Consider the following 9,278-nt stretch of genomic DNA (forward strand, 5'->3'; position numbering starts at 1 on the left):
ACAACTGTAAAGGGTAGAGATTTTGGTAACATAAATGGGGGAGTGGTTAACCTTGCAATCCAGAAACAGAGGATCCTAGGACCATCAAGGGAGAAGAGCAACACCAGAGATAGAGGCAGAGATGAGGACGTGGAGAGAGGGAGCAGCTGAGGACTCTGGACTCATGGAAAGAGAGGGACTGGGTGCTAGTGGCCAGGAGATAGGCTTGCAGAATGTGTCCTTTGGTTGTTTAAATTATTATATATTCCTGAGTGGTTTTGTGTACTTCTACATCCCCCACCCCCCACCACCCCCCCAAAAAAACACAAAAAAAAACAAAGGAAATGGAAGTAAACACTGTTGAATGATGATGTACGGGGGAGATTGTAATCATTGCAGTGAAATGATGGTGTAAAGCCGATGTTCTCTCATGTAAACTATCACTCAGTTCACAATAAAAAGTTTAAAAAAAAAAAGACATACGGGGTTGCTAGGCAGAATATAAATCTGAGATTGTGGTTACACAACAACAACATAACTAACCACAGCCTGTTGTTGTTAGCACAGAGACCCTGTAGGGTTTCCAAGGAGTGGCTGATGTGTTTGAACCACCAACCTGCAAATTGCAGTCCAGTGCTTATCTTAAAGCTCTAAACGAGGACCCCATATTCTGCCACATGTTGTTGTTTTGAAGTGCCATTGAGTCGATTCTGACCCATAGCGACCCTCTATAGGGTTTCTGAGAAGCAGCTGGTGAGCTTGAACTGCTGACCTTGCAGTTCAAATGGCTTTGCAATGTGGTGCATTAACCCACAGCCACACCACAACCCCATATATCTTTTTCAGGGAAGATTGATTGGCTGTTTGGCTGTGTTTGGACCTGAAACCAGTTATTACAGCATGGGGAACGGATCTCACGATTGGCCAGTCTGCCAGGTGGCAGGTCAGGGAGACTATGATTGACTGCTCTATTATGATGAGCATGGAGGCAGGAGCAAGGTTACTAAGGCGATAAGGCCCGCCTCTTCCTCTTCTCTGAAGGCAAGAGTCAGCAGTGTTCTCCAGCACAGAGTCACCTGCGTCTGGCACTGTGGCTGACCCATAGCCATTGTGCAATTAACGTGTGTCCAATGCATGAATCCACTAGTACCAAGACATTCAGTCCCCTCCAAGAAATGCCAGATGGTTTTTTCTCTACACGTTCCTTCCTCCACACTGTAAGATCATGCCTCATCGACATTAAATACTTAGATATACTTTGTTTCAAATAAAAGCTGCATGTGCTTAGCATCCAACTTTAAAAAATCGAATTAAGAATAAAGAAGGAAATGAAAATACCCCTTTTTGTCCCCAATTTCAACTTGGGGTGACCCCATGTGATGGAGTAGAACTGCCCTACAGACTTTTTCATGGCTGTCATCTGTATGGAAGTAGATGGCCAGGTCTTTCTCCTGAGGAACAGCTGGGTGGATTCGAACTGCTAACTATCCGATTAGCAGCAAGTGCTTAACTGTTGATGCCATGAACCCCTGCTTAAATTGCCAACTCAAACCCACCAGCAGCTCTTCAGAAAACGTATAGAGGGTCACTATGAGTGGACACCGACTCGACAGCACCCAACAACAATGACTTAATTCTGTTTCATAACGACCCTATAGGACAGAGTAGAACTATGTCCATAGGGTCTCATCCAAGGCTGTCATATGTATGAAAGCAGACTGCCACAACCGACACTTTTTTTTTTTATAAATGTTTTATTGTGAATTATATGATAGTTTACATGAGAGAACTTTAGTTTTACATTCATTCCATTGTATATCATCTCATTGCCATGGTTCCAATCCCCTCCATGCATCATCTTCTGACCAAAGGGTATATCCTAGAAACCCGTCCTCTACCCTTCCCTCTCCTCCCCCCAGTTTTCGGCCCACAGTCCCTTTCCCTCTCTGGATCCAAAGTCCCCAGCCACTTCATCATTCCACGTCATCGTCTGTGCCTCCATCTCAGGCATCCCTGCTTCTCTGGGTAGGGTCCCGCTCTCGGCTCTTCTCCGTTGGTGGTCCCAGAGACCTCCGCTCCTAGACTAGAGAAATAATCACTCCCTTCCTTGCTACAAAATGTCTGCCTTTGAATTTCCAACCCTCAGCCACAACCTACTCTTGCAGAGAGGTTTGTGGGTTTGAACTGCCGACTTTTTAGTTAGCATCCAAGCGCTTAACCACCATGCCACCAAGACCCCTTTAATCCTGATTGTCTCTCAAAACAAAGGCTATATTTTAATGTCGTTCCTTTGAGTATTTCTCCACCAGTATCTTTACTGCCTTTCCAAATGTCAGAGGTAAATGAGACTGTTTATGGACATAAATAAGGAGCTCTGGGAGTGTAGTGGTTACGAATCGGGCTGCTAACCTCAGGTACAGCAGTTCAAAACTACCAGCTGTTCCGCAGGAGAAAGATGAGGCTTTCTGCTCCCGTAAAGATTTACAGCCTTGGAAACCCTGTGCAGGGTCGCTATGAGTCAGAACCGATTCCGCAGCACATAACCACCAACAACAACATGGACATAAATACATAGAAGCTCTTAAGGAGGATAATGAACCAGAAGAAGCTGTAGGAAGAAGGGGAGGAGGAAGATAGACTTGATAGTGCACTCACTGTCATGGATTGAATTATGTCCCCCAAAATATGTGTTTAAATCGCAACCCTGATGCCAGTTGTCCCCTCCACCAGGAGTCCTGGTATGGTGCTGTGGGTTAATGCACTAGACTGTAAAGTCGGTTTAAACCAAAATGTCGGTGGTTCAAGCTCACCAGCTGCTCCTCAGAAACCCTATAGAGGGTCACTCTGGGTCAGAACTGACTCAATGGCACTTAACAACAACAACATACCAGTTGTTGAAGTCCTAATGCGGCGTTCCGGGTTAATGTGTTGGATGCAAGGTTGGTTTGAACTGTAAGGTTCAAACTCACCAGCCACTCAGAAACCCTAAACAAGGTATAGGTTATAACATTAACAACAGCATACCAGTTGTTATAATCCCATTTGGGAATAGATGCTCTTGGTTATGTAAAGTATTCAGTATTAGTGTTGGGTGTGTCTTGAGTCAGTCTCTGTTGACATAAAATCAGTAGACTAAGGGAGCCAGGATGGTGGAAGGTAGATGCACAGCCAGAGAACCAGGCAACCAGGAGCTGGAAAGAGACAAGGGCCTTCCCCCAAAGCCAGCAGACAGTCCTGAATCCGACTTCTCGCCTGCTCAGACTGTTGGTTAAATCACCCATTGGTGGTATCTCTGTTTTAAGAGTCACCTAGTGAAAATATTGGTAAAGATTTAAATACAACATTGAAAATACCCACTGTAGGAAGTCAATTCCCTTATAGTCTTATCAATTCGTTTATATTTAAACAGCTTTAGGATGATAGAATTCACACACCATAAAATTCACCCCTGGTGTAGCATGTTCATACCCTAAGGTCGGTGGTTCACACTCAACAGCCGCTCCTCACAAATGCTATACAGGGTTGCTGTGAGTCGAAACCGACTTGACAACACTTAACAACAACAACAGCATACATAATCCAGTGATTTTTAGTGTGCTCTCCAAATTGTATATAACTAACTTCACAACCAATTTTAGAACATTTGTAGTGCTCCCACTTGAGTCTTTAAGACAGCTTAAAAAGTTGGTTATGTAGCAACATACCCAGTACAGATCCATACTTTTTAGTAAATAAATTTTATTATATTTTTGGTGCAAATATACACAGCAAAACGTGTTCCCATTCAACAATTTCTGCACATAATAATGTTCAGTTACATTCTTCATATTGTGTTCTCATCTCTGCTCTGGTCATTTCTTTCCCATTCACTTAGTCTAACTGCCTCCCCAAAGTCTCATCATTCTGTAGAATAACTATTGTCCATGTGGTCTTATAGCAGTAATTTGTTCTGGTGCTGTAGGTTAATGTGCTAGATTGCAAGGTCGTTTGAATTACAATATCATCGGTGGTTCAAGCTCACCAGCGGTTCTTTGGAAAACCCTATACAGGGTCACTATGAGTGGGAACCAAGTCAACAGCACTCAACAACACCAACAAGGGGAGTAACAGGCTATAACTTGGGATCAGGAGCAACTTGAAAGGAACAAACAGCTCGGGATCACAAAGCACATAGGCCAGGTTTGGAAGACTCTCCCAAGGTGGAGAGCACATCCCTCCCTTCTTCCATGCAGGGCAGCTTCCAACCAGGACAGTGCTCTCAGGTCATTCTCGACCATGCTAACAGGCAGGCCCTCCTCTCGGTCACGCACTGCCACTCTTGGTCTTGCAGGCCTCCTCTTAGCCATGTTATCAGGCCCTGCTCTCAGCCCCTGTAGCCCAGACACAGCCCCAATCAGTCATTCCAGCCTCTTACCTTTGGCCTACCTTCCGTTAGCCTCTTGGCCACTACCTGGCCCAGCTCACAGCAATGTAGCAGCGTGCTCAGCTCTCCTAGCTGCTTTCTTAGTAGCACTAGCTTTCTGCCTTTCATCACCAACTCTGCCACAAGGCCCCTGCTGGGCCTGTGTCCAGTGTTATAACCCTTGACCTGCGTCACAGCTCTTTTTGGAGATTCTGTGCCTCCTCTGTTTCTGCTGTGTCTTTCTTATTGTCTCTAAAACACCTTTGTGAGGTTGGCTGCTTATCTCACCATATTCCTTCTCAATTTCAGACACGGTTTTCCCTGCACAACCATGAATTGACCAATCCCCTCAGTGGACTGCAAGTCACTCAGGTTGTATTATTAACCTATATATTGTTATTCTTAAGTGCCATCGAGTTGGTTCTGACTCATAGTGGCGCTGCATAGGGTTTCCAAGGAACAGCTGGTGGGTTTGAACTGCCAACTTTTCAGTTCATGGTCTAGTTCTTATCCTGCAGAACCACACCAGGACTCCATAGGTGTGTCAATTAGAAAAATAGATCACACAAAAGACTATGTTGTTGTTGTTATGTGCCATGGAGTCGGTTCTGACTCATAGCGACCCTGTACAGGGTTGCCGAGGCTGTAAACCTTTATGGGAGCAAAAAGCCTCATCTTTCACCCACGGAACAGCTGGTAGTTTTGAACTGCTGACCTTGCAGTTCACAGCCCGATTCATAACCACTACGCTACCAGAGCTCCTTACAGAAAAGACTATGGTTCTGGTTAAACAAGAAACATCAAACCATCATGTTGTTTACAGCTTCCCCAGACTCTGTCGATCATCTTAGACAAATGTAACAAACCCTCTGAGGTTGAACACAACCTGGGAGCCACCCCCACCCCAAGTTACTTCTCTAAAGATCTATGGCAATAGGAATTCCTCAAGGTTTAGGGGGAAATTTTCCCAAGTTGTTTTTCCAAAGTACCAAGACAAAAAGCCATACAAAGAACTTATTTAACCACAAATAGCAAGATAAACTTAAAAAAAATCACTTAGTTTTTAGCTTATTATGGTGAAAATATACACAACGAAACATACACCCTCTTAACAATTTCTGCATGCATAATCCAGGAACACCAATTACATTCTTCAAGTTATGCAGCCGTTCTCACTATCCCTTTCCAAATAATCCCACCAGCATTAAATAAATCCAGTGGCCCCTAAGCAAATACACCACCTTTCCCCTAAAATAGCAATGTGAACTCTAAAATCCTTTGTATCAAAAAACTTATGGTATAAGTTCCAAATAATCATGTTCCTTTTTCCTGGCACCGATGATATTAGCATTTTCCATTTCTTTCAGATTTAGAGACAAGCTCTGTGTCTGCTCGGGAAACACCACCAAAAACGTACATTTCTGAAGAGTCAGTATTCCCGACAGAAAAGATCCATGGAATTGTGAGGAGTATGTTTGGAAATCTCAAATTGGGAGAATCCTGGGCCCATCACCGTTGGTTGGAGGATCAAGGAAACCAGGAGAAACCGTTAAAGTGTTTGTTTGCTACTCCCATGGAAAGACCCTCTGGGGAGAGAGGCTTTGGCTGCATGGATCCGGGGTGGAGCCTTAAGATGACGTCAGTCCTCATCAGGAAGCAAAGAGTGACTAGTGGAGAGAGACCCCGGAAATGGAAAAGACCAAGAAAGAGCTTGAAATGCCAAAGGACCTTTATAGAGAAGAAACCATTTCACTGCATGGAATGTGGGAAAGCCTTTGCTTACCATTCAGACTATATTCTGCATCAGAGAATTCACACTGGAGAGAAACCTTACAAATGTAAGGATTGCGGAAAAGCCTTCAGCAATAGCTCCTATTTCATTCAGCACCATATCATTCACACTGGAGAGAAGCCCTATGCATGTGGCGAATGTGGCAAGACCTTCACCCAGAGCTCCTCGCTCACTGAGCATCAGAGGATTCATACTGGAGAGAAACCCTATAAATGCAAGGAGTGTGGGAAGGCCTTCACCCAGAGCTCCTCCCTTATTAAACACCAGCGTTGCCATACTGGGGAGAAGCCCTATAAATGCAACCAGTGTGGGAAGTTCTACTCACAGGTTTCCCACCTCACCCGCCACCAGAAAACCCACACTGGGGAGAAGCCCTACAAGTGTGGGGAGTGTGGAAAGGCCTTCTGCCACACTTCCTCCCTGACCCAGCATCAGACGATCCACACCGGGGAAAAGCCCTACAAATGTAATGAGTGTGGGAAAACCTTCAGCCACAGTTCCTCCCTGACCCAGCATCAGCGCGTTCACACTGGAGAGAAGCCCTATGAATGTTCTGACTGTGGCAAAGCCTTCAGCCACAGCTCGTCACTTACACAGCATCAGAGGATTCACACTGGTGAGAAGCCCTATGAGTGTAACAAGTGTGGGAAGGCTTACACGCAGATTTCCCACCTCATGAGGCACCAGAGTGTACACATGGGGGAGAAACCCTACGTATGTAATGAGTGTGGCAAAGCTTTTAGTCACACCTCATCTTTTACTCAACACCAGACAATTCACACTGGCGAGAAACCCTACAAGTGTAACGAATGTGGGAAAACCTTCAGCCAGAATTCTTCCCTCACACGCCACCAGAGAATTCACACCGGGGAGAAACCCTATGAGTGTACGGTCTGTGGGAAGGCTTACACCCAGATTTCACACCTCATTCAGCACCAGAGAATCCACACTGGAGAGAAACCGTATGAATGCAGTGAGTGTGGGAAAGCCTTCAGCCGAAGCACCCACCTTATTGAGCATCAGAAAATCCACACTGGGGAGAAACCCTATCAATGCAAGGAGTGTGGGAAGACATTCAGTCACAACTCATCCCTCACTCAGCATCAGAGGATTCACAGTGGGGAGAAACCCTATGCCTGTCAGGAATGTGGCAAGGCTTTCAATCAGAGTATCCATCTCATTCAGCACCAGAGAATTCACACTGGAGAGAAACCCTATAAGTGTAATGACTGTGAGAAAACCTACACCCAGATTTCACACCTGATCCAACATCAGAAAGTCCACAGTGGTGGAAAACGCTATGCATGCCAAGAATGTGGAGAGGGTTTCGGATGGAGCTCACACCTTATTGAGCATCAGAGACTTCATACTGGACAGAAGGCCTATGATTTTGACAAAACCTTTGCTTGGAGCACATAACTGGCTGAACAGCAGAGAATCATGCTGACTAGAAATCAAACCTAACTGGATCAAACTGATCTGGACGTTTTGCTGTTCAACTAAGTTCATCTTTCACCTTCATTAGTGACTTCTTTTGAGAGAGGAAACCTAAAACTACATACTCAGAGTTTTTTGTTTCCTACAGAGAAGATGACATAGTGTACCACCAGCTGGGAAAGTTTCTGATCTCTTTGCAGCTTCATCTCTCATATTTCCCCTTTCCTACAATGCCCCAGCCGGTGGTATGGTTAGGAAATGGCCCAAATCACATTCAACTTCATCTGAAATCTTTAATAAGAATCTTTAATAATAATTTCCAAATCTGAAATTTGGAAATTATTCATTAATTAAGTTGGAGTCTGAATATTCAAGAAAAAAAAACCTGTAAACTATCATATGATTTTCAATAAAACATTAAAAAAAAACAAAAACCAGTAAAGGTTAATCTTTTAGAGTAAAAAAATCACAAGAAGATTTTCATTTTCTTTAAGACTTTTAACTATAAATTTCATAATCTGCAGTTGCCTTAAACTAAATATCTTTCATATATTTACAACCATTTTTATGGCCTAGTGTTTCTGCTTTTTACATACCCAGGATTTTATACTTTACAAAGCAATTGTACTATTAAATATCATTTTCATCTGATTTAATTCATGGCCAGTGAGAAGTTTTTCCTTCATTTTTGAAACACTGTATTTTTTTTTATTAATATGCTACTTTTATAATAGAGTCCTGATGTAGCACTATAGGATAAGCACCGGACTGCTAACCACAAGGACAGCAGTTCAAACCCACCAGCTGCTTCTTGGAAACCCTATACAATGTCACTATGAGTCAGAATTAATTAGACAGTATTTAACTTTTGTAACAGAAAAAAACTTAAACAGTAAAATCACCAAGAGCCAGGACTTTGGTAAGGTGAAAACTAGTCGGAGAATGAAAACTCCAAAATTTTCCATTAAAATAAGAGAATTTAAGTGGTAAGCACCTGTCAAAGGTGGAAAACTTGTGAGAACTGGAAAAACAGTACAATCCTGTTGTCACTGCTTTCGCAGATTTTATTGTAATAAAGTGGTCATCATGAAAGCTGCCTTGGGAAGTCCAGACAAATATGACTGATAAAAACATAATCCTAACAGTAGTGAGGTTGGCCCAGGATCGAGCAGTGTTTCGTTCTGCTGTGCATAAGGTCGCTATGCGTCGGCACCGACTCCATGGCACCTAACAACTGCCTAAAGAGCCACTCGTCTTTGGGGGGCTCTATTCCTTTCTGGTTTTGTTTTGCTCTGCTTTTTATATCCAAATTTAACTGTTGGGATTTTTGGATCAAAACCTAAAAGCCACATGCGCATCAACAATTTGGCCACACTCAGAAGTCACATTGTTTTTATTTTTTTAATGTTTGCTTCCAAGTCACATGTTTAACTAATGCAACCTTATTTAGGAGTCCTGGCATGGCACTTTAGGATAAGCACTTGATTGCTGACTGCAAGGTTGACATTTCAAACCCACCAGCTGCTCCTTAGAAACCCTATTCAGGGTCACTATGAGTTGGAACTGACTTGACGGCACTTAATCACAACCTTATTTAATTATTATGTGTAGAAACAATTTCAGTTTCTGTGTTTTGTGCTCATTCAATCATAAGTGTTTTCCTTTGTC

The 9,278-nt window shown here is 43.4% G+C and overlaps 1 pseudogene; it reads left to right on the top strand.

Moving 5' to 3' along the window:
• LOC102825637 overlaps positions 1–7,637 on the top strand; it is an 8,889-nt pseudogene extending 1,252 nt beyond the window's left edge.
• The last annotated feature ends 1,641 nt before the right edge of the window (positions 7,638–9,278 follow it).

The sequence above is a fragment of the Chrysochloris asiatica genome, unplaced genomic scaffold (genome assembly GCF_000296735.1).
Source record: "Chrysochloris asiatica unplaced genomic scaffold, ChrAsi1.0 scaffold00116, whole genome shotgun sequence".
Classification (NCBI taxonomy): Eukaryota; Metazoa; Chordata; class Mammalia; order Afrosoricida; family Chrysochloridae; genus Chrysochloris; species Chrysochloris asiatica.